This window comes from Struthio camelus, chromosome W, assembly GCF_040807025.1.
Source record: "Struthio camelus isolate bStrCam1 chromosome W, bStrCam1.hap1, whole genome shotgun sequence".
Taxonomy (NCBI): Eukaryota; Metazoa; Chordata; class Aves; order Struthioniformes; family Struthionidae; genus Struthio; species Struthio camelus.
In genome coordinates, this window is record NC_090981.1 from 36526964 (window position 1) to 36553799 (window position 26836).

Sequence of the window (26836 nt, forward strand, 5' to 3'; positions counted from 1 at the left end):
TTTCACATGCAAATAGAGCTTTTTGTGTTCATTTTAAAATATACTTTATAATAATTTTTACTCTATCTCCTTCTCCCCCAAAATCAAAAGCAATGAAATAAAAAGAGCCAGTGAGGGAAATGTTTAATTGAATGTAATAATTGTTCTTTCCTGCTTCAGAATAGCATCTGCACAAAAAACTTTGAAGCACCAGCACTTCTTCTGGATGGATTGACAATTGTCTCAATCTTCATTCACCTTATGTGCGTGACTGTCAGTATCTGCAAAGTACCGGTTTAGTGCAGTGGGAAGTGAGCAAGGAATCAATGCCAGAATTTTCAAGTTTAGGGAAAATATGAGAAATAATATCTCTTTGCATAAATGTCATTCACTGTGCTATGTAACAGCACCTGTATTCCCTGAATTCAGTATCCAAAGATAATAAGAGAAAAATAGCTTCAAACCTTAGTGAGGTACAGCTGAGCTATGTTCCACAGAGGAGTGAGGCAGAGGTCAGTGTTAACTACCTATCTGCTCCCTTCACCTTGAGGCTGCTCTAAGTTAGCTTTACTGAAATAGTCCCGCTGCTGATTTCAATATATAGAATGGATGAACAAAGTCAGCCAGAGCAGTTCTTTATGTGAAACTTCCACAAGGGACTCCACAGTGTTGGCTTTAATCGTGACCACAATCTTATCTCAATGTACAAAGAAGCCCGAAAGCCAGCTGAGTCAGATTGCTGCAGCTTTCACTGGTGGGACAAAGGCAGGTGGTGCATGCTGCTCGCCTTGCCCTGCTCTCCCTGCTCTAGCCTTGCAGCTTCTGGACGCAGCACTGCTCAGCTTTCCCCAAATGCCCCAACAGCAGTGCTGCCCGATCTCTCTGTTGTGCCAGGAAACCACAGAGCTCACCAATTGCTGTCAGCTCAAAGGGAAGGTGACCCTGGTGGAAGCCACTTTGTCTTCCTGCTTTGGGTGCCTCACCAAGGCACACCTGGGAATCCAAGGCCCCTCGCCTGAATTTGCTCTCCCTTACACAACTGTAAATCCAAAAGAACTCCTTTGCTATAAACCTCATTACTTTCATATAAAATTACAAGTAGAATCAAGTCCCAGCTGCCTGCGCATCTTAATGCAATTCAGCTATCTGATATGGGTTTTTAATGAGGAAAACGATGCATGCACCTAGGCTGAGAAAGGCTAACAGCAAGCCTCCAGGTCTCACCAAGGACAAATGGCAAAAAGGTAGCTTGAATTTTATGCTGGGGAAAGTTTGGCAAGAGATTCTTAGTCAGAACAAAAAGGTCGGCCAAGTCGCCGTTCCCAAAGCGCATTGTGTGGAACCACACCATGCTCCACCCAGTGGGAAACCCTACAAAGCTGCGCTTTGCATTGTCCCTTCTAAGGCCTCTAAAATAACTTGGAAAATGACTTTGTTCTTCAAATACAAAAACAAGGCAAAAAACTTTATACCTGCATTTGAAGTGTTCCATCAAAACTCAGTAACATTGTCATGTAAAATAGACCATGAATGCAGGTTTGTAAAGGCTCCTTAACATTTTTTTTAATGATGACAAATAGCTACTGCTGTAGTAGGATTATAATAACAGCTGCTCTAGCTAATATTACCAAAAGGCAAGGTGCTTTTAGGAACCTTGTCTTGTGAATTATGGCTCTTTTACAATCATGTGGCTGTGAGAAAGAAAAAAGAATATATGAGAAGTACTTTGAAAATTGGGTTCAAAGCTTCCTCATGTTAGCTGCGTGTGAAACATGGCAGAACAGCTGCAGAAAACTACCTGAATTTAATCTCAGTTGTCCTTCATGTCATTGCTGGGATTTTGTGTGTTGCTATTGTGGGTTTCCTTTTTTTGTTTGTGTTCTTTTTTTAAAAAAAGTCATATATGATGCAGGCTTTGATATTGTGGCTTGTCTTGCCTTGATATCATAAAAGCAAAAGTAAAAAGAGAGTCCTGCTGAGCTTGAATGAGGCATGTGGTATTTCAGCCTTTATGAAATGAAAAAGCATCCTTAATTTACATTTGGAGATCTCAAAAGCTCACACAGGTTTATTTATGAGTTCTAGTAAGTCTGACAGAGCAATATAGTCTTTACATAATTTAATGTAAGTCATTCCTAGTTGGAGTCATGATAAGTTACGTGTTGAAAGGACATGTGTGTAACTGTAGAAGCGATAGGAGCTTTCCTCCTTTCCCTCAGAGAAGTGCTTTCCACAAACTTCTGTCGTCTGTGCGCGCTGTATCAGTTCTGGGCAGCTGTATTTCGTGTGGACCATTTTGTAACTGCTGGAACCCAAAGACACTTTCAGCTTAGAGCCGTCTAAAGAATGGAATGAAAGTGAAATAATTCATACTCCATGTACCATAAAATTAACACAGATAGGGAAATAGGGAGAAAGTGCTTCATTCATTACAGCTGGAATCTTTTTTATCAGGTATACTATATAAGCAAATACAGTGTTGAGCTGTATTTGAGCAGTGTTGAGAGTCTGAGGTCATGGCTGCTCCAGAATCGAAGCGGTTTAGTATATTTTAGTATGCATTCATTACAAGGTACAGTGTACAGTTAAGAAACACGCTTGTGGCGCCAGCATGTGATTATGGCAAGACAGGCTGACCACTGGGAAATTGCTGAGCTAACAGGGAGAGCAGTCGGGCTGAACTGTGCTGGAGCCAAGTTTACAGTCACCACACCAACACACCTTCTAATGACATCTCTGAAGCACTTTGTACTCAGGATGCTCATCTGAGCGACAGACTGTTTTCGTAAATCCAAGGTAGCGTGTGCTTTCAAGGGGCTGTTTATGAATCCTCTCGCTATTCTATTTTTGAATTCTCTTGTGTACGTGCATGTTTTGTGTGTGTATTTAAATTGTCCTTCCAACTTACTTTCTGTCTCTCCATATCTCTTCAGATTATTTCCTTTTCTCTCCCTCTTTCTGTCTTTTTTTATTTCCAGAAAAAGTTTGAAATCCTAGCCACAATGTAGAACAAATAAAAATAATACAAAAAAATCTGCTTCATGCTTAGTGGTCAACTGACTGCCAAAATCCTGTTCAGAGTGACCATTATATGAGGCAGGTATAAGTCAGACACCTTAAAAATAGTGACATTTTGGTCACAGCATGCAGTCTATTAGTCTGTGGCCTTTTTTTGTGGGTCAAAAATGTCTTTCAGCCCCTTGTGAACATCTTTCTTTGCACACAAATGTTCCCATTTTTTTCCCCTCTTTGAATTTCAAGCCGCCTGTTTATTCAGGGTAAAAAAAGAGAGTACAAGAGTTGTTAAGTAGAAAGAGAATTTGGAGAGAGTGTCAAATGATAACCATGACAACTTAGAAAGCAATAGAGAAAAAAAAAAGAAGCCCAAACCCTCAGAATGTAATGTTTATCTCTCAAACCTAGAAAAATCCAACAACTGAAATGAACAGTGGTCTCATGTAGGCACCTGGTCTTAGTGAGGCAGGAGACTTGTACAGAGCCGTGGGGGGCTACGCTTAAGATGATGTCTTGCAATGGAGAGGATTGCTATAGGTTCACCCTTGGAAGCTTTGGTAATGACAGGGCGCTGTTCTTCACCCGAGGCAGAGCCGTAGAGCTGTCAGCAAAACACTGGGCCAAAGTTGTTCATGTCAAGTGTTGCTGATATAGTAGCCAAAGGGAATATTTTAGACATAGTACAGAAGTGTAAAAAAATAGCAGTAAGGACTGGTGCATTTAATTAGATATTGCTTCTTCAAATGATACGAGGCTTTATTTTTTCTGCGTAATTCAAAATGTTCTGCTAAAAAGATGGAGGACTGCAGTCAGATTCACATTTAGGCTGACCCTCAGTTCCTTGTCCCATCCTTTTAAGCTGGTACTTTCCTGAGTCCATTTATCCCTTTAAAACACATTTTTAAAAAACTAACTTTGTGAACAGTGTTTTTAAACTAGCAGTCCTTGCCACATTAACCCGACACTCCTGAGTGTATCATCACCTAGTTTGAGTTCATGCATTCCTTTAGCATGGCTAAAAAAGCTGGTGATGCAGAAGTAATTAAGAAAGAATAAAAATACTATGAATAAAGTCCTTATATAACCTTAATTCTCTACACCTATTGGAAATCCAAGGAGAGGCAGCATAGTCTGGCTGACAAAAAATAGTACATGGAGTAACAAGGAGAATGGTAATTCAGCTCAGGATGTGTGACCTTTAATAAGCACCTTATCTTATTTTTGACTTTTTTTCTGGCTATGTAAATGAGAATACACTTTACCTACCATACCGCAGGGTTGTTGTGAGGATATCTGAGTATGATCTTTGGTAGCTGTTAAGAACTGGAAGAGCAGAGTGCTGAGAGTCCCAACTCCGCCATATCCCACTAGGTGATCTGGGGAAAGCCGAGATGAAAAATATACTGCTTTGTGTCCCCATTTTGCAATCTGTCAAGGAAAGCCAAACTCACAGGGCATCGTTTATAAAGCTTTGAGATCTCTGCATGGAAGATGCTCAACAAGAGGTTCTTAAAAAAAGTGAGCACTGAGAAACTTGGATTATTGAAATACAGCTGTGCAAAATTCACACTGACTTTGATACATGCAAGCTTATTCTTCTTTTTTGGTGTGCAAAGGGTTGAATAAACCTCAAATCCAGTTGAAGCACCTACGTGTCACCGAGCATCATCCACGCCTTCAGGCTCTTTAGTCTCACCTTCAGAACTCCCCTCTGCCAGCCATGGGCCCTCTGTCCTCCTCTCACCCTCATCATCTTGGCCAAGCATTTTTTTTCTCTTATCCCTTCGCGCTTAAAGAATTTCTTCTGCTAATCATTTGAACGCTTTACAACTAGAAGATTTTCAAAATCCTAAATGGTAGTTGTGGTGTAGCTCTTGGAAAGTATTTAGTTGTTTTGCTTTTACTGGAATTTAGGTACTTTAAAAGTTTCTTTAACAGGTGCTTTGATACTTTAGGGATCCAGGCCCAGGTGCCTGACTACTTCAGGCTTTCAGGAACAACTAGATGCCTAATTTCTAATTGCACATTAAAAGTTGCCCTGATATAAAGATAACTGTAGTGGACTAAATAGAGCCCTCCAGTCACATCCATTTCCTGCTTGTTCTGGAATTTGTATGTTAGATTTTTTATGCTACTCTTAAGCTGACTATTCTGGGTTTTTTATTTTTAAATAACAAGGATTTTATTTTTAATAATGGAAATCTTAGTTATTTAAATTGGAAGTCACAATCTCTTTATTTTTCACAACAGATGCTCTGTGAATTGTATGAACTTGTGAATTTCAAAGCTTCTCTGAAGAATTCAGAAGCACAGCTAAAACTTGTAAAGTTTAACAGGATAAAAGTGAAAATATCCCTGAGTCCTGACATCTATTTGCTCTAAACCTTCTTATGTAAAAAATGCCCGGCATCTTTTCTCCACGTGCTATAAAAGCTATAGAGTTTCATTGGTAGTGCAAACATAAACCATTGATGTTATATACAGAATGTGACCTAAAAATGGTATCTTAAGAGCCCCGTCCAGAATATAAAATAAAATAAAAATTCCACTACCTGCAGGGTGCATTGTTGTTAATTAACAAAGAGTGTTTGAGGAACGATGGCTTCTAATACAAGAACCTTAAGGTTTGATCCAATAGCTGCTGCTGGGAACAGCTGAGAAAGATCTGGTGTTTTTTGTGTAGAGCCACTTCGCCTCCTAATATATTCTGTGTACTCAAACTCATTCCATGCCTGAACACTGCGCTGTTGTTTCGAAGCATTTACTTAATGAAACAGTTGCTGTGTGGTTGTGTGTGCACCTTGCATTGATCATTTGTGTAGTATATTTTGAAATGTAGTGGTGTTGCTTGCGTGGTTTCTTCTGCTCCTATTACTGTCCTGTGGAAGAGATCTCAGTTTTTTGCATTTGCCTTCCCTCTTCAATTCCAGCAGCAATGCAAGCGCCTGCTCTCTTTACAGGATTTCAGAGTGAACAGAAAAGTGGGTGGAGGTAAAGCAGAGGTACAGGGTAGGCAGTGTGGGACTGTGATTTTCCTAAAGACCTCACTGAAGCAAGAAATGGGGCTGCCACAGCCTGGTTTTCAAAACCTGCGCTGTTGCCTCTAATACCCAAGTTGCTATGTGGACCCCTGCTTATTTCTTTATTTATTGGCAATTATTTTTGCCATGGGATTTGTTTCCTACTCTTTGCTGGCTGCTGCAAAGGCTGTCTGAATTCCCATGTCTGAAGACTCATTTTCTAGTAGCTGCAGTAAGTCATAGAGCAAGTAATCACATAGCTATTGCCACTGCCATGCACACAGCTGCTACAGTGACAAATGCCATGAGGAGCATGTCTCCTGTTACCCCAAACCTTAGAAGGGATGCACTGGAACAAATGCTAGGGTTTGACTGTCAGATTCTTGGATGTGTCACATATTTCTTTGGAGCTTGGGGCTGTTGTAGCAGCTGTTTGTAAACACTGCAAATCCAGCAGTAGACCAGAGAAGAAGAATATTTTTCAACTTCTAGCTTCCTCAACCATCTTTAAAAATGTTGCAGATACACTGACACTTCTGCTGTTGGTTTAAATAGCAACCGGTATTGGTTTTCAGCTGTGCAGGCCAATGGGCAGGCTCCGTCCCCAAGTCCTCCTGTGTCAGATGACTCATCAACATGTCTGAGAATGTCCATTAGGCTGCAGACTCCAGTAGGAAAACACAGTAGACAATTAGAGAAGTATTTGGGAGCTGAAGGGGATTTGATCGTGTTCAGTCTGATGCTAAAAACAAAATTAAAAAATATATTGCTAAAATTGGAGAGACTATGAGTTGAATTCCAGTGAGATATCTTAGGCAGTGAAAGACAGACTCTCTCTGATTCACAGAGGTTCATTTGGTAGTATAGAAGCATGTAAACAGGACTCAAATGATGTAATTTGAAAATTATATTGGCAATAGTGTTGGAGGGAGTTACTTTATTTTGCAGCCCAGTATTAGTTTTCTGCAGGCCTCAATCTTCTCTTTGACAGTCTAGGCAGTAAAAATTGTAGAAAATTAGATTCCCAAACTGTCAAGAGGGTCATATTTACAAATGACCTCTAAGGAAAGGTGGTGCCTTTGCCTAAGTGTAGGGGCCTGCCTACATGACATTTTGCAGGCAGATGGAAACCTGCTCCGTTCATTCTCTGAAGCAAAGGGAGGCTGCAAGAGCAGAGTAAGCCAGGTGCTGGCCCTCCCACAGCTGACAGAGCGCATCCTGCCTCTCGCAGCGCTCCATTAGTGCAAGTATGCCACTGCACTTAGCCTTCTTCACATGGGTTTTCATTAGCTCAGAGCCCTGGCAGGGTGAAGAGGCGCTTGCTTGGAAAACGCTCTGTTCACACCACCTAAATGAGAGAGTACAAGCAGGAATCGATAATACCACCTTTTGGTCTTTGCAGACGTGCTTGGACTCATGTAAGCATGTGTCCACATTTAGCTCGCAGTGTAGAAGTAAAACTGGCTTGAAAGACAGTCCTTGTTTCCTGTTTGAAAAGAGACTTATCAAGCTCTATTCTTTAAAAGTTTAATATTTAGAAGGATTTTCCTCGATGGTATCTCGATGATAAGTTTGTAATTACTTCCCAGTCTGACAGGGGAAACTGGGAAAGTTTGTAACTGTAAGCAGAAATGACAGCCGTTACTATCAACTTATTTTGCCCCAGTGAGGTAAGGAGGTCTAAACTTCATATTAGGAATGGAAAAACTTCTTTCAGTATTGTTTTCCTGGGCTTACTACTGGCTTAATAGCATGTAATGTAGGAAACCTAAATCAACATCTCGAGCTGTAAGGTAATATTTTCAATGTGACAAATCTAAAACTTGCTATTCAAATACATTAGTGTATAAGCACTTAAATAAATAGTTCAGCTTTTAGAAGTAGAGAAAGTAAAGAAGGGAAGTGGGAGCTCAGCATCTCAGAAAATTAAAATAATAGCAAACACAGTACTTTCAAGCAAATGGCATCAAAGCTTGTAACATGCTCTCAGGTGACCTGTGTAAGCTGCATTAGGCCAATGACAGAAGCTGGAAAAGGATCTGAGAGCTTTAGCTCCCTGGATTTAGACTTTATAACCTGTTCATTTACAAAGAAAATGCTGTTTGTCAATAACTGGATACAGTGAATAACTTATTGTTTAAAGAAAACTCTGATCAGTGAGTGAACAGTTTAGTTCACTCTAAGAAGGGTACTCACACACTAAGAAGGGTGTGAACATCCTTTGGGATGACCAAACCTTTGGGAACTTTGTTCTAATACCTCTCTAGCATTAGGCCTCTTTAGTTTCAGTCTATAGCAAGGACACCTCGGAGATGAGCACAGCTTCCTTGGGTAGTATATTGTTTGTTCTTCGGGAAACGTAACATATTCTGTCCCCTTATTGAAAAGCTTGTGGAACATTAGTCTTACAGAATTCATCACACTAACCATGGGGAAGAAAAAAGTCTCAGTACTTAAAAGCAGGTATTAGGCTGAAATCTCTTAAGGCTTTGCAGCTACGTGCATCTTGTTGAAAACAGCAGGTTAAATTTATACCCTCAAAGAAATGGCCACTCTCCTTGCTCTCATTAAGGTAAGCTTTCTTCTTTTCAGGGCTCTCTGAACTAGCAGGGTAATTTTTGTGCCTGCTAACATAGTCGCTTCTCTCCAGTGCATAGCACTTTTATTTTGAGGGAGTCCACTGAGAAAGGAAGCTCCAATCTGTAAAGGAAGAAAATTATTATCTATGTGGTATCCCACTGCCCCTGTATTACACACACATAAGTGCACACTGTTCACCACCTGCCACATAGTAGGTCATTTTAAGCCACCCTGCTTTCTTCTATTTTAATTCTCTTGTCAGGCCCCTGAAAATCAGTTAGTTTTCCTCATGCTAGCAGTAAAGCCAGACTGCTTCACTCTTGTTCTCAGAAACATCAGCAGGAATTTTGTCATTAATAGCAGGATCACCCTACGAACAAGAAGAGAATCACAGGTGAAACTGAATACTGTATTAGGCACAGGCTCAGTCCAAATGACTGCTTTTGTGTGAGTGTTTTCTTACATAAAAATTGCTACACTCTAACGTGAATCATGAGAGTTACACTTTTAAAAATATAGCATATCCTCTTTTCAAACTGTATCAAACTTACAGCAATAGGCTGATACACAGCACTGATCCCAAAACAACAATACTAAAATTAGAAATAGATATACTGTGACCCCACACATTCCACTTAAACTAAACAGAACCCACCTACAGTAACTATTTTGGCTCAGCTGATATTGTCAGCAATGAAACTAATATGCATCAAGGCTGCCAAGATTACAGCAGATAAGATCATTATTAAAAATATAAGACTATTGATGTTTTGCTCTGCCTAAATAACAACCTAAGACCTATTGTTGGTTCTTGTATGAATAAGTCGACGCCACCATATTGCTCTTACAGACCTAACAAGAAGTTAAGGTTGGAAAAAATATTGTTGGGAAATACTGTCATCCTACTTGATGCTAAACTAGTATATTCATAATTACTCCTCCTTTTATGGGAAAGTTAGGAGTTTCCAGTAGAGAAAAAAATCATTTTGCCATCATATGCAAGAGAAAAATAGTTACTGATTTGTAGAGAACTATTTTGAATGCATTCATAATTTTCAGTCACTCTTTCCTTTTAAGCTACTTATTTTTCCCAGTTGGGATGGAACGTGCAACATATATCTACACATTGGAAGCATGTATGGTTGCAAAATTACAGACGTGAATTTTGAATTTGAACAACCATACTGTAATACGCAACAGGGACTTGCAATATGTTTGTTGCTTGTCCTAGTGTTTATGCATCAACTCCAGTTCTTGCATTAGAGATTTACTTCAGCTTTGTAGTCGTGTAGCTAAGATGGTAATCATAGTCAATGAATAAAAGGCTTTGTATTTAACACTATTACTCTATGAAACATATTCTTCCTTCAGTAACTCTGCTTCTTCCCACTGTGCTGTTTCTAGGACAGACTTAGACCAGAGTAAAAAGTGTCCTATTTCTCAGCCAGGAATTGCTAGACTGGACATGCTCTAATGCAGTCTCAGAAGTGAAATCAGTAGCCGTGGTTAGCTTACAGCGTGCTTGCTCCTAATTGAAGCAGTCCTGTGCGTTTCAGTTCGAAGTGTGGTCTATAAGATGGTGATACCTTGAGTTGTATGAATCCTAAAACAATTTGAGCCTCTCTATCAAGCTACATTAGCTTCCAGAACTCACAGAGACACCCATGCCAGCTTCCCTGTCTTAAATTCTTCAAATAGTTGAAGCAGACTGTCCATCTGCCAAAAAGATTGGGTCCAAATAAACAAAGGGCATGTTGAGCATTTAGAAAATGCAGACACTGCTCCTCAGCTTTAGCCAAATGCAGACATCCTGGTGAAACTGGAGGAGTGAATTGAAGACCACATGGATGTGATTTGGTGGATGTTTAAAGCTTGTGACTGAGTCTCTGGAATTACTTTCAAAACTGATGGCTGAATTTTTATATGTATATATATTTATTATTTATCACATGTTATTTCCTTTTTATGTACTACAGTTTCTGGTTCATTAGTATTCTCCAACAGGTCATATATCGAAATTGGTTGAATATTGTTTATGTAGATAATGTATGAAGAGGGATCAAAGTTAACCGAGGTATTTATGATCAATAGAGGTCTTTAAAAAGGCAGTGTGGATCTTTCATGTTTAGTGAACTTAGACTTTTCCACATTGGTTTAGGTCCTCTTGCAAAATGTTGTCTGATGGTGAAATCAGCTGTGAATTTAGAAACCTGTGCCCAAACATACCCAAAAATTGCATTCATGCTTTGCAGCTGTGATACATGCCTATGGTGAATTGTGTAAAAAAGCTAACTCCATCCTTTTTTTCTCACTCTTATCTTCTTTCCTTGATCTTTGGGATGTGAATCTGAACTTTTCTAATTTTCTACCTCTGTTTTTAATTCCTTTTGAGCTACAAAAGAAATTCCTCCACTTAAGAGTGCTTTCTTCCTTTTCAATATGTTATAAAAGGATTGAAAAAAGAAACTCCTTAGTGAGCAAGGTTCTAAACATATTTCATAAACTCATGATAATTAGATCATTTTTTCATGCTTTAAAGTTGACAGTAGTTTAGCTTTGATAGTGCCAGGTGGTAATCCAATGTGACTTAGATTTCCTATAGCAATAACATTTGGCAGATTCACTCCTTGATGAGAGGAAACCATTTCTATTCTTAGCTACATTTTGTGATAGAACTATAAATATACAAAGCCTTTCTGCAAGGATTCTTTAAAAAGTATTGCACAGTATAATGAACCCCGTTTTTTGTGTTTACTGAAGTTTGTTGTTGTTTAAAGGAATAGAAACTGAGGGGTAAGAAATACTGAGAACAGGTATACTCCCCATATAACATTGCTTTGAGGCTTAAAGGGAGTATAGTACTCTGCTGAATAGCCAGTTCCGAAGTTATTCAGAAGGCACTTAGTTCTCCCTTTAAATTATATTGGAAAGCATGAATGTATCTTGCTGCCTGAAATTTGCTTATATGCAGTCACAAATGCCAAACTGAACCTTCCTAGAACTTTGCTGGCATTAGCAGAGGTCCCCTAAACCTGAGTATGGCTATTTACTGCTACCCAGACACCCTGGTGATGAAAACTTTTGTATATCTAGATAGACAGACCTCTGGATAAACAAACCCATTCACGCAGAATATGCAAGTTAGATATACGGAACTAAAAGTCCACTGAAGAAATCAACAACATAATCATGTTGCAAGATGAAGGATTGTGAAAGGTCGCAGGAACGCTGTAATGCATGCAGACAGTAGATGCTGTTGCACAGGAAAGTACAGGTGCTTCTTCCAACGACTGCCAATAGTAATGTTAGTCAAAGAGGCTTCCAGGAGCTCATGTCATGCAGGGTCTGCCCTGGCTCCTCAGGAGTCGATGGATGTGCCTGCTATTGAATGGAGAGCAGCTGTATTGCTGGGATCTCCGGCTGATGCATGGTTCCTCTGTACTTTATTCCATATGCTGTAGCTAGTATAGTCTTGCTGCTCTGACAGTATTCTAGAAGGAAGTGTATGTTACATTCAGCACTGCCACTGCTGCTGCGCTGAAAAAAGACAGTAAAACGAAAATTATTCCCCTGCAGAATATGCATGGAGGGGAAAACAGTGAAATAAAGTGAGAATAAGTTAAAGGTTTAATCTTAGGAAAAATAGCACTGGATCATTTCATTTCTTTGAATTTTGTCAGTGTTGCCAGCATAGGGACAATAATTATTTCCTTTTCCTTGCTGAAAGGGACCTGGGGGTTTACAATGAATGCCACGTTGAATGTTAGCCAGCAGTGTCCTCTTATCATGAATAAGGCAGACTTTATACTGAGTTACATTAGGAGGCACGTGGCCAGCAGATCAAATGCAGAATACTGTGTCTGGTTTGTATCGCAAGCTCAAGAGGGTTGTGGAGAAACTGGAGAGCGCCAGTGGAAGGGAAACAAGACAGTCACAGACCTAGTGCACACGATGTATGAGGAGAAGGAGAGGGATCCCGGCTGGATTGGATGATCTTCAGAGGTTCCTTCCAAACAATAATTCTGTAATTCTCTGAGTTGAAGAAAGTACAAAATCATAATGTAGCTCAGATTAATTTAATTTACTATCTCAAAGCATTGCAGAGTCCCTTTGACTCATTCCTAACTGGTACATAAGATCTGAACAAATCAGTATGATTTGAAGCTGTCTTGTATGGGTCAGACTCTATCAGATAGACAGAAGAAGAAAGGGAGTTCTGGAGTTAGTATCCTTCCACTGAGAATATTCTGCTGTTGAGTAAGGGACTGAAGATGAAGTGCTTTACTGATTTTCAGCTGCCTAGTGAAACTAGCAGGAAGAATGATGTGGTTATGTTTCATGAGACCTAGCACATAGAAGACTACATAATACATAATATTTTGCTTCAGATAGCACCACTCAGTAAGGACCATTCGAATACAGTCAGCAAAAAGTAAAGCAGGATTTGCTGTCTCCCAGCAGATCTTACCTGAATAAAGAAAATTGCCCGGGTTTATTTATTGACGTACAGTTTTTTCATCTCTAAGTCCTTCTTTCATAGCCATTTCATACCCATTCAAAAGTGGACTTCATAAAGAGCCTTTAAATTCAGGGGGAGGCTGGGAAATCTTTAAAATAATCCATAGAGTTCATATTCAAAGTAGTCATTTCTTCTAGAAGTAAATAGAAAAATAATAATCTAGTGGCAAATATGTACCTATGAAGTGCTGTCCTTTTCCTTCGTCTCCTAAGAGAGATAGTAGCTATTAACTGTTTCAGTCGCTGGCCTGCCTCCGTAAAGTGTGGAGAGCATTCTGTGAGTTAGAATGGCCACAGCAGTGTCTGTCAGGGGTAAAATACACTTTCCACCTTTGTTACAGTAAAACTTGGGTTGCAATCCAGGAATTGTGCTCCAATTATATGAAGGCAGTTCAGGAAGTGTCAGCTGGCAGAGACCACTGCAGGGAGGGACAGGTCATCTCCTACCCTAGAGAAGAAAAATACATGTCAGCACCAGAGCTATTTTTGTAACAATTTGCTCTATAAATAGCCTCACAAAGAATTGTCTGAAAAGATTCCTGCCTATGGTAACTCTGGAAAGTTTCTCTGTCAGTGACGGGGTGGGCAAGAGTGGAGGGATAGCGACAGCTAGGTCAAGATGCTAGGATAGTTTACTCTATAATGTTAGTGTGATGTGGTGTGACATAGATGAAAAGTATGAAGTATGATAGGCAACAAAAGATCAAATATAAGCTCGACTATTCCAGTTCCCCTGGCAATAGAATGAGTATTCTTATCCATATATACTTCACTGTAACCTTTTCACAGCTGAGATCATAACTGGAATGAATGCCTATATCAGCTAGAAAGATATGACCTCTTTTGTTTACATCAAAAAAAAAAAACCTTGGTAAATGACTCTCTTTCAAATTCTTTATCTGTCAACATGGAGAGTTACTTGTCAGTTTTACTGTCCTAAACTGAAATTCTGACCTTGATGAGAAACGCTCGGAGGCTAGCCATTTATTCGGAATTTAGGGTCGGACTTGAATTTTTTACGTGCTTCTTATGAGTTTTGAAATGAGAGGAAGAAGAGAGCAAACAAAATGAGAAAACCTGTGAGCCCTAAAAGAGAATCAGAATAATATTAAACCATTGAAATGCCTGTATTTGCTCAAGAAACAAGGCATTATTTAAAATGTGAATCTGAACTTTCTTGTTAATGACTCAGATGATATAAGGTTTGAATCTGGTCTTTTTTTAGTGCTATTTTAAAACTACATCAAGATCGTATGGAGGCATGCACATACATACGCACATACACATGCACGCATGGATAATCTGCAACATATTTTTCCATTTTAAAATATTTCAGAAGATCTTTTTAAATCGTGTTGTGTGGTAGCTGCTGTTTTATGGCATTAACCCCCAAATTGCTTAATACATATGTACCCAGTCATCAATTTTTGTCCAAAACATAACAAATGCAAATGAAAAGTTTCCTGTACTTTTAAGCTTTGAAGCTGCTTTCTATGGGTAGCAGACATTCTGGAAAGTAGGAGCACTGACATCATTCAGTTCATTGAATTACCATAAATTTGTGCAAAAGCAGCTACTTCTTCCTAACTCTTCTTATTGCTCTGAAATTTACCTTAATGCTTTTTTTCCAGTTTTGCCAAAAACTTCAGACTTTGTGCCATTTTCCAGTCGAAATTTCAAACCTCCTGCCCATATAGCACTGGCTGTGGTTTTTTTTAAGCATTTTCTTTGCGTTGCGAAGTCCAAGACAAGATTGGCAGGAAGGCGGTTCTGTGGGGATCAAAGCAAATACAGCTCTCACCTAGGCAGGAAAAGATAGTGGTGACGCACTTGGGCTTGGGTTGCATTTGGAGGAGCTGGGTTCATTTCACAGCTCCATCACAGTCAGCTTATATTACCTTAGGCAAGTGCCAAGCCTGCAAAATAAAGTGAAAGTTGGCCTATCTGCCAAGTGGAAACTACCGCAATGGATTAGGTGCTTCTGGTAGAATGGGTGCCTAAGAATGACATCTACAAAAGTGAGGATCCATTTACAAGAACAAGAGAATACCTAAAATTCTACCTCAGCAGTATAAACATGTCCTTTTGGGACTACAAGGAAGCAATTTTCTTCTACTAAGAATTTTGGTCCTGATCCTTCTCCTGAAAATATGTCTCAGGGCCAGCTCTTTATCGTAAAATATAGCCAGAGAAGAAACTGTTATATTCCTTTTAAAATTTTTCTTCCCAGTTTGTTTAGGTGAATGTTCTCACTACTAATGTACTTGAAAAAGTGAGGTCACTGCGTTATTGCTTTACCTTTTAGTTGGACAGTACCCAGAGCAGACCGTGGAGGATAACCAGACAAAATCTAAGTAGATCTCATGAGATCTCATGGCATGAGATAGCCATTTAGCTGCTGACTATGATTTGGATTTGGGCAGTTCTGAATATACTCAGATTTTTGCTGGAGGAAAAGGTTAGGTTCTTTGAAGGTAGGCTGCAGGTGAGCGGGAAGTTTGAGAATCAAAGTTTTGATCTTAAGTAGCAATGGGACAGTGAGATGATTACCTTTTGTGCATTAACTTCTTAGCCCCTCTGTGCTCCAGGGATATTCCCTATCTTTAAAATCAGAGCACAGGCACTTCCCTATACTATAGTGAATCACAAGGATGAAGGTGTTTGGGTACTATCGTCAGGAGATGCCTGCAGTTTAAGAATCTCCTCTTTTTAGGCCTTCAGAAACACAGCATGTAGCAATATTACATAAGATGGTTGCAGAGTTAGGAACCATAGCTCCAAATTCACAACTACTGCTGTCACACAAGGACATCCTTAAAACTGTAGTTGACTCTATGATACAACTAGCCTGACTTCTTCTTTTCTGTCCCACTTCCCTGTGTGCTGCTTGGTGCATGCCCCTTTCTAAGCATTTTATTCCTAAACCCAGCTCTCTGTATGTGTGTTTCTGATGATCTCAGTCTCTGTGCACAGTGCTGCTGAACTCAGCCAGTTGCCTCTCAGTGGTAAGTGCCCAGAACACATCGGACAAAGATGTATTGCTAACATAATAGTCACATGGTCAAAAATAATAATACGATGCAAAATAGCAGATTCCCTATAGATTTTTTTTTTAATTGATTAGTGCCTTTGCTTTTCTGTGGATCTTTGGCTAGAAGAGATCCCAAACACTGCTGTCAGTACAGTATTGAAAGCTGAAATCAAGCAGCAGTTGCAGTAAATTCCGAGGCTCACTTTTACAAGGCAGGCCAGGTTATTTATCTTAGTAAATTGAAGACCACTTACAACTCATGAGGGAAAGATGACAATGAGTCCACGTCACACAAGATCTGTTGGTCCTTGCCTACAAACATTTATTTGCAACTGCTCTGATGACCCAGAATGAACTCTACTTCAGCCTGAGGAAGGTGGGAGGAAACCAGCACTCATGCCAGCTGCCTCTTTCTTACTATGATACGCTTGTCGCAGAAACAGATCACCTGGAAGGGGGGGGACTAAGGAGTTCCATAGCAGCAGAGAGGAAAAAAACACTAAAAGCAGAAGAAACAAATAAAATGTATCAATTACTTAACATAACCCAAATACATCACACTGTAGAATCAGTAAATGAAAGCTCTTTCAAATTATACTACTCAGTGCTACCAGTGGGTGTCATTTCCTCCTATGCCTCTGTCTTCACATATTGAAGATGAGTTTAGTGTCAGGAAATGGTACAGTTATGTAGGAGTGGCAAATAGTAAGTTAATATGCCTGAATAGCCTGGGCCCAAATAACTCTTGTTCTCTGAGACAGCTCTACTCTGAAGGAAGGCATATACCTGAAGGTTTATGATGTTTTTCCATGGGCTTGTATTGTGTCTATCTCTATGTAGAGTGTGAGGAAATACAGAATAATAAGCAAAGCCTAACATCCATTCTTCATTTTAAGATTTGCAGGGCAGAGAATCTGACTGTCACTTTGATCATTCCTTCGGTCCTCAGTCCCAGTATGTGATTTTGCCAGGGAACTGAATCCTTTGGTAGTGTTGTTCAGAGCAGCTAAAGAGCTATATATCCAGCTAATGCTGGATTCCCTTTCAGTCAAAGGAAACCTAAAGTGGATCAGTGCGTGTGTAATGATGCTGCACAGTTAGCATTTGGGAGATCATTCAATTAAACATTTTGGGGAGTGAGAAAAGTGGCAATTTGCTGAAATCAAATCTTTTTTCAGACAAGCAACATGTTTCCTGTTTGAAATGCTATAGGGAAACTATTAAAAAATTTTCAAAAATCATTTTGAAATGAATTTTTGATACTTCCAAAACAAAGTATCAAAGTATTCCTTTTTTACAAGTGAAAGTGACTTTTTTTTAGAAATGAAAGTTATTGTAGAATGAAAAGATACAAAAAAGAAAGTTCAAATGAAATACAGAGTAATCTAGATGAGCTATTTCATTTTGCACAATCCATTTTTCTGCTCTCCCCACTGTTTTTCTATTTGCCAGAATTTTCTACTCTTCCGTATGATTGGAGACAGGAAGAGTTTTCAAAATGTCAGTGATTCTCGTAGGATTGGAAAACCTTTATAAGCAACCAAAAAGCTGCTACATTTAGGCTTGGAAAATAGGTGGCATGGTAAAATGGGACACCCTGCTTCTTCTAGGGTAACTGCAAAAACCTACTCAAACTCAATGCAGTTTAAATGAAAGGGTGTATTAGAAAACTGGCATGAAGTTTCACCTCAGGGCAGCTGGGTTTCTGGCCCCATCCTTTAAAACCTGGCAGATATTCTAAATGCTTGAAGAAATGCATGCGCTTTTTTGGACAGATGCTCCACAGACATCCTAAACTCCAATCACATAGCAATGTGCCATTAAAACTGCAAGAAAAGTAAATGCCCATTCTATTAGCAAGGAATTACAATGCTTTAAGTGCTTACTTCAGTAAGAACAACACAAAATGGCTTCTGCTGAGTCCAGCATTGCAATTATGGGATCTGAGGAAAAGGTCAGAAACTGAGAACTTACCTTTCAAAAGTTCTGTTCCTGCTCCTGTTTTGCATTGGCCATGAGCCTGACAGATATCTGATCCTGTGCTGGGATCTTCAAAGTTAATTTATAGATTTCTTCTGTATTACTTAAAACATAACTTGGGGAATATATAGTCTTAACTATAGAATATAGTTATAGGATATTCTATAGTTACAGAATATGTTTCCTCACCATACTGGTTGTAATATGATTTGTATATGTATTCAAAAGACAGAAACTAGATTATGTGATAGTTTAAGTTTAAAAGTCAAACATTTTTGATTTAAGTGATTTCTTGAGCTATTGCTTGTCCAATAAATATACTAATTTTAAATGCATTAATGGTAACCTCGACAAACATACAAAAAAAAAAAGAAATTACGCAGCGTCTATAAAAAAGTGCAAAAACAGAATAAATAGGACATCCGTTTTCCCGCAGTATATTATTTTCTGTGCATTATTTGGACAATATTAAGGCCTGTTTTATCCAAGCAAGATCCACCTGAAAGCAAGGTTGGCTGGATAAGAATGGCAATAGTGGGCCTGAGGTAATTGTCAAAAGGTCTGCAGTGTGAACTGGTATGGCTGTAAGAAAGTCTAAATTAGCAGACTTTTTCCATGATGAGACTTTCAAATATGTGTTCTGCATTCACCTAGTGAAGGCAGTTCTAATATATTAACTATTGAAAGAGCAAAATGACAAATGATAAAGTAAAATGGTGATCCCAGCACTCACCACTGAGTTCAGCCAGCTGGCCTTGCGGGTGATTAGTTGGAGAAGCCAAATTAGTGGAACATGTGGCCACGTGACACAGTAGTGGACACTCCATCTAAAATGTAGTAGAAAAGGAGCTTATTTGAGTGGTCCAGCTTTAAAATAAAAATCACGGCTACAGTACAGTAATTTTGTAGAAATCATTATATGAAAAAAAGAAAAGCATGTGGAAGCAAACTTTTCCCCAGCCACTGCTTTCAGTAATGAGTTCTCCCATGAAGTGGGAAAGCCTTGTTTTAGTTTGAGCTCTTGTACTAAGTGATGATGTTGACAACATTGATAGTGGTAATTATTATTGGTCATGTTTCTAATTATGGCCATGTCTGTGAACTGACTGAGAGCGTTGTGTGAACACAGCAGTTCAGATTGTCTCTGTCCAAAGACCTTAGGCACAAACCCTCACAGACTGAGGCATCTGAGTCACACTGAAGTCATAGGATTAATCATAGGATTAGACACCTACATACATGTAGGCAGTGGAACTGTATAGTCTGGGCAGACAAGGCAGACATAATGGCATGGTGCAACCATTATGAACAATGTTATGGCAAAATTTGTCATTTAATTCCATGACTTGGATGCAGGAATAGTAGGATTATTTTAGTTGGAAAGGGAGATGTGAAGTGGAAAGAAAAATATAAAGGGAATCAAATTACTAAAACAGCAGAGCAAACAGAGACTAGGAAGGTAGTTATAGGGTGAATCCAAAATGAAGAAACTTTGAGAGTAGAAAAAAAAAGACTGGAGCAATAAAAGATATTTTCCAGTGAACTATTTGAACTTGATAATTCTTTAAGTTAGAAATGAGTGAAACTATTTTGCTTGAATGTTGATGCCTTGTGATATTATATAGCATCATGCAGTGGTACCAGGAAGTAGTGGGGTGATATTGCAGCAGATGCAGACAAGGCAGACATTATAATTATTTCTTTGATTCCAAGAATGAAAAAGAGTAAGAAGAGAATCTGGAAACACCTGCATATTTTCAAAATGAAGTATCCCAGGTTTTTGCTTTGAACTTGTGTAAAAAACGTGGATTGAATTTTAAGTGAGCTTAAATTTAAAAATAGATGACATCTTCTGTTGGTCAAGTGATTTGTTTTGTTTAACCCAAACAAAATATTTTCTTCTTTTTTTTAATTTGATGTAGAAAACTAAACTAAAAAAACATGTCAAAATGAAAACATTCCCAGCAAAAAATGAATTTTCTTTTCCTCTTCCTAAACCTCAGAAGCCAAATATTTGCACAGTCCTCTGAATGTCCAAAACTCCCTTCTTGGCTGCTTCTGCAGCTGCTGCTGCTGAATGAAGTCACGTTGCATTGTGCTGATGCGAGTTTCATTCACAAACAGGAAGGAGAGTGAGGCTTTTAAGGACAAAACAAACATGTTTAGTTCACTGGGCAAAATGAAGCAATGGACCACAGATTCAATTTTTTTCTTGAAGCAGCAGGAAAGGGGCTACTGGCAAGATATTTTGGAACAACTTGCTATTAGGAAGGAAGTACGAGTGGGTGTAGATTAGAAGTAAGTCACACTCATATGACACACGCACATTGCGAATATGTTAAAGCCCTTGGTGTAGCACACAAAGGGTGGGACTGTCCAGTTAGTGAGGCAGAACAGAGGGAGTCCTAGTTAGCCTTCTGTTTTTACAAAGCTTTATCTTGTGTTTAGTTGAAAGTTTCAGGCGTGTGCCAGTCAGGATGACGGAACAGGAGCCTGCTGGAAAACGAATGCTCTTTGGTAAATCAGCAGTTCCTTTCAAAGAGTTGTAGCCTTTCTTATGAGCCATGTGGCTCTTTTTGATTTTTTGTTAGTGTTGTAAAATGGAAAATTAAAAACATTAAAGACCCTTTTAAATACGGGAACTTTTGACTGAAGAGGTTATTATCATAATCCAGCCAGCTCGTACTGTGGATCATATGTTACATGTCTAATGGTAGATCAAGAAATTGTCTTTTAGAGTTAATCAGGAAATTAGAAAGAGTTTCAGCTTAATGCTGTGGACATTTCGTGTTCATGTTTTAATGACACTTCAAAGTCAAGACATTATAACTCAAAATGAGACTGTTACGATGTCTTAGGATATTTGTAGGGGAATCTCTAGAGTGTCTTTTCAAAATCTAAACCTCTGAAAAAACATAGAGCGGTGATCAAAAAGGGAAAGTAATGTTTCAAACGCTACACAGTAAGAATGACAAGTTACTGGTTTTTATGTCAGTGAATGAGATCTATGAATGTGCTAATTCTCACAGTTTAAATAATGAGTGGAAGGATGAGCATCAAGATGCACTTTAATAAAATGAATCAAGAGAATAGGAAGTACTGGAGATTATTTACATTAGAAATAGCCAGGATGTTCATTGCTGTGTTTGAATAAGAAAAGGTCAGATTATCATATTCTTGCTTATACTGTGGGGAATTTTGGGCCTATGAAAGTCAGCTGTAAATAAGTTAATAATTTCTGTCCAGTTTTCAGTCAGTAGCTAAGCTGTCAAGTTATTTAACTTTTTTTTCCTATATATTCTAATGAAAAACATTCTCTGAAATTCCTAAGACTCCCTCTTGCCATCAGTAAGCCAGTGTTTTCATACATTTAGAAAAAACTACTCTCTACTTTACTTTATACTTACCTACACATTGCGCTCTCAGAGGAATTTTCTACCTGAGAGTCCCTGGAAGTCACATACTGTAGACGTCTGTCAACAAGTCAATCCAAAGTTTGCAAGTGTATCTCAAAGTGCAAAACAACTTTTATAAATATTTGATAAAATGGGTTATATTCAAAAAAATAGTGAAGGCTATTCAGAAATATATCTTTTTTATTTTTTCACGAAGGAAGCAATCTGACCAGATTTGAAGATGATGCTTTTAAAGACAGAGTTTCAGTGATAGTACAAATCAAACTTTTTAAGCAGAAAATGCTTGGGAAGTCTATCCGTTATTGCTCGCAAGAGAGGCTTTTAAACAAATGGAAGAGAGGGTGGCTGCTGTTGCAAAACCGTTATGTGAACTAATGACCTATACCTACAGGGAAAAGCAGTCCTTCCTTGCATTTAGGTTAATCTAGATTAGCAAAAAATGAAAAGCTAAAAACAACAACCTAAAAGGGGGATCTTCCTCCTTCTCTCTATCTTCCTCTTTTTCCCCCTCTCAGTAATAACTTGGTAATGGTGATCTGAATGAGATGGATTTTTTTTTCTTTATCCATAGGCAGCATTAATTTCCTACATGCTCCCATTGTGTGTGAGCTCAGAGTTTTGTTTATAACCTTTCAGCTCCGTTATCTATATGCTTGAAACTCAAGCTAAAAACTGCTGTTTATTCCCTGCTGCCCATGTCCTTTTCTTATCCTGAATTTAAAACATTTTTCTCATTATGGAACATGTGTTAGAATCACTGTGAAAAACCAAAGTGAACTGTAACCTATTAAGCACAGTCTAGAATGAGTTGTGTCTAGTGCATTTGCTATCATATTCACTTATCTGAGAGCCGTCTTTCAGAATCTCTAAATGCTTTGTTGCAGGGAGCTTTGTTTTTTTCAGATTCCTGTACCATGACTGGAGGTCCGACATGATGTCCTTTTAGTAGCTTCATGTCTGTGGTCATGAAGTCAAAAGTGCAAACAACCTCCTTGCAGAGAACTTTGCTATCAAATCTGTTAGAAAAAAAATGAAACTCCAAAAGTGATGTTTCCTCAAATAAATTTTTAGATATTCTAGGTACAGATAGAAAGATGGGTGCATGTTGGAGGGCACCACTGTTACCCTTCACCAGGCATCAGGTGTCTCCGAATATAGCTTGTGTCAGTCTTTCAAGTATTTATTCTTTTTACGTGTAAGGATTCCCAAACTCTTCACCAGGCATCAGGTGTCTCTGGATACAGCTTGTGTCAATCTTTCAGGTATTTATTCTTTTTACGTGTAAGGATTCCCAAACTCACTTATGTGTCCTTGAACATAGACAGTTCAAAAAGCTTAAACATTCACCTACAGATGAACGTTCTTCCACCCTACTTGCTTGTTTAGGATCATGATATCTGGTACTTTTATTCTGGACTCAGTAGCTCACTGGAAAGTCTGGATGGCACAAGGTCTCTCACACATCCTTGGGCTCAGACTAGTCAGGTATGATAGCCAGACATTCCTCCCACTTATCTATGAATATCAGGTTCGTATGCCCATATACTGTTTGTAACTATTTTCTCCCTTAACAGGAGGGGCTATACAAGTCTCCAGGCTTTGAAAGTAAATAGTTTCTCTCTGGAACTGGTAAATATGTTATCGCTTTCACTTACCCAAGATCCATCTTTCAGGTTTTTTTAAAAGCTGTGTTGCAGACAGCCACATTTATAGGTAACTAACCTGTCTTTCTCCTTTGAGGGAAACATACACACATGGGCTAACTTCAAATATAATGTTATATGTGGAAAGGTTTGGGTCTGTAACTCTCCCAATGGCCACATCACTTCTAGAGGCTTCAGCAAGAACGTAGTACCTGATACAAGCCTGAATGGAGCTGCTGTTGTCATCTCTGCAAATACCAAACTATAAAGTCCGCAGGACTACCTTTTATATCTCCATCCACATAGTTAAGTCCTTCTGAGTAGGTGCAATACTTCCCATCCTTCAGGTTCTGGTAGCTTGCTGCCTATTTCAAGCCTGTATTGCAAGCAAAATGTCTCCTAAGGGCTTAAGCATATTAGGGCTTTCCTAATACCATGAGAAACAGCAGGAGACCTAAGGGTGCTGCTACTTTCTTTCAAAACCTGTTCAGAGAAGGACATTCTATGGGAAGATTCCCAAGACATGGGAGACCAGATTCAGTTCCTGAGGGAATTCAGCTGCTGTCTCCTCAAGGAGAACCTTTGTCATCATGTTACAAGCTATTCACAATGAGTTTGGCAGTTTTCAGAAAAGTACTTTGCACTTTTTGTCATGATAAAATGCCACTGAGCCATGGTAGTCTACTATAGTCTACTCATCAGGTACTCACATGGGAGGCATCAGTCCCAAGTTCCACACTTTTTTCCCATAGCAGCTTAGTGCAGGAGGGATCTGGCTTTGTTGCCCCTCAATTTCAGAAGAAAGCAGAAGCACTCACAAATGTCTCCTCTCTGCACTAATCATCTCTGGAGAGGAGAAAATGGCAACAACGTACTTGTTTTATGCAGGAGTGAAGGCAGGTTAGTGGTATGTCAAGGCTTGTAGTAGGGGTAAATACCAGATGAATAAATATTTTCCTAGAGTTCCTGCTTTAGAAACCCCAAGGAAACACATCTCTTTTTACAACATACTCACTATTGTGCATCTACAGAGCTCTGTTTTTATAACAACTGTTTTCCTTGCCTTTTTTGGCCATATGCTCTGCATCATCATTATTAAATTATGAAAAATAATAACTCTGTGCTAGTTTCACTTGAAGTAGATTATGAGTGCTTATCTTGGCTATAATATACAATAAAACAATAATGATACAATAAAACTACTTTGTTGAGTTCCTGTATTACCTTTTATCTGAGGGCCTCAAACAGTTTTGCTGATGATTTACTACTCAGAGATGTAGATATGAGTATTAATTTTTCCTTTTTAAATGAGATGCATGGGGTTGCAAAGGCAAAATTTTATCAATTTTTCCATAAACACTGAGTGCCTCTAGAGCTAGGTGCCATGGCTAAGTTACCTCCATCTGCTTTTCAGTAAGTGTTGACCCTATGTAACTTCTTAATGAGTTCAAAGTAATTCTATTTCAGTTTAAACAAATTATCTGCCCTCTCTGGTGGAAAGGAAAGGAAAGGGAAGGAAAGGGAAGGAAAGGGAAGGAAAGGGAAGGAAAGGGAAGGAAAGGAAAGGAAAGGAAAGGGAAGGGAAGGGAAGGGAAGGGAAGGGAAGGGAAGGGAAGGGAAGGGAAGGGAAGGGAAGGGAAGGAAAGGAAAGGAAAGGGAAGGGAAGGGAAGGGAAGGGAAGGGAAGGGAAGGGAAGGGAAGGGAAGGGAAGGGAAGGGAAGGGAAGGAAAGGAAAGGAAAGGAAAGGAAAGGAAAGGAAAGGAAAGGAAAGGAAAGGAAGGAAAGGAAGGAAAGGAAAGGGAAGGGAAGGGAAGGGAAGGGAAGGGAAGGGAAAGGAAAAAAGATCTTAAGGTCTTACATCAAAAAAATAAGGGAATCAAATCAAATGCCATATAGAGAGATTTTGACTGAAGAACCAGTTTGGCTGTGGCAGGCTGGGTTCCTGTTCTGTGACTCAGCTAAATACAGTGGATGGGGCATAGTAATAAAATAACTGAGGAGGTGCTGCATTTCCAGGTGCCATTTAAATTTGTAGTCATCTAATAAAGCCATAAAGCAAGCCATGGAAGTGCTAATACTACGTGACTCTTTCCCTAAAGCCTACAGTCTTTACTCAAACTAGTCTAGGACCTGGATTCACACATCAGACAGACCCTCAGCCTATCTTGACAACTCCTTAGTATGCTTGAAGAATGTTCAGTTCAGACATCCTTTGCACAGTAGATACTTAGGATAAGGATACCTACTCAGATAAGGATGGTGTATGTGTCTGACCCACGAACAGCTGAAATCCCAGTAATTAGAGCTCTTGAAGTCAGGCATAGGACATCAGGTATTGAACCTGTTCTCAGAAGTTCCTGACTTCATTCATAGTTCTGCTACTGGCATAATCAGTGACCTCTTCCTTCCCTTCCCTGGCAGCAGTGTGGGGATATACTTGTCTCAGCAGGTCATTACTGACTGACTTTATTTAAAGTGCTTCCAGATCTGCTAATGGAAAGCAGCTGCTATATGTGAGAGTTGCTGTATATTTCTATATAGAGAAAAGCAATTAATAGAAGAGCCAGGGACAAAGTTCTGATCCTCAACATTCATCCCAGGTTCACTGCCCTAAACCATATGTGAGATCATTAAGTGTTTAGTCTTTCATTGCATGGACTTTCATTCAGCTTTGTAGCATATGTCTTAAGAGTTAACCTGTTTGTAGTATCTAAGTATTCTGAGATGTCTAGCTTCCTTGTTTCATTTATATGGAAAACTACTGTTGAAATGCTCTCTTTAGGCATCATACTGGAAATGACAGAAACAAAACCAACTGACTACCTGTCTTCTCAAAAGCTTATCAAGTGTGTGATCTGTGTAAAGACAAATATTATCCATAATGTGCAAAATTCTACTTTGATTGTAAACACATTGCACATGTATATGTGCACATAAGGTACCTGAATGTTGCAGTTAGACTCTTTATTTGTGCAGTTATGTGATTTACCTGTGAAAAGGGAAAGGTTTGATGTCAAAGCAAAAGGTCCCCTTTAAGTTGTAGTTATTGCATATCTCTTCCCTTCTTCATGCTCTATTTTCTCGATGGCTTTTGAGTTATAGTGAGAGATATACATAGGGAAAAAAAAATTTTGCCTCCAGACTATCGTGTATCAGTAAAAAGACTACCAAGTAAAACTACCTACTACCTATTATCTACTTTCTGTCTCCATCCCATTACAACTGGTGGTGGAGAGATGGAGAGAGCATATGCTAAGTGTGTTATGCCCTGACAACCAGAACGGTGACTATCTTTCCTGCTGAACAGCTTCTGTAAATAGCTGAAGTGAAATAATGACTAAATGAAGAAACCCGAGGAAATCAGAACCCTACCTGGTGTGATACCCGACAGCCAGAAGGAAACATTGTCCCAGTCTTGTCACACCGCGTTGCACTGCCTGATATTGAGACAGTGGGAGCTCTGGGTGCCTTTAAACACAGGAATAAGAAAATCAAACATTTTGAATAGGTTAAATCTTGTTTAGATAGCTGAACTTACATAGTTCAGGCTTCCTGTGCCCTGTGCTTAATGTGTCATTTCCTATTTGGTCAGCATATTGTACTTAAGTAAAAGATCTCAAATTTGTCACAGCCATGAAAGACTTTAGCCTGAAC

General features: G+C 39.1%; 1 long non-coding RNA gene across 1 annotated transcript; it reads right to left on the reverse strand.

The window, feature by feature from the left end:
• Positions 1–10797: 10797 nt before the first annotated feature.
• On the reverse strand, positions 10798–13552 carry LOC138064214 (uncharacterized). The gene is made up of 3 exons (XR_011137490.1): positions 13063–13552; positions 12534–12626; positions 10798–12131 (listed from the first exon to the last, which is right to left on the reverse strand). It is a non-coding gene; the product is annotated as an uncharacterized lncRNA (long non-coding RNA).
• Positions 13553–26836: the final 13284 nt, after the last annotated feature.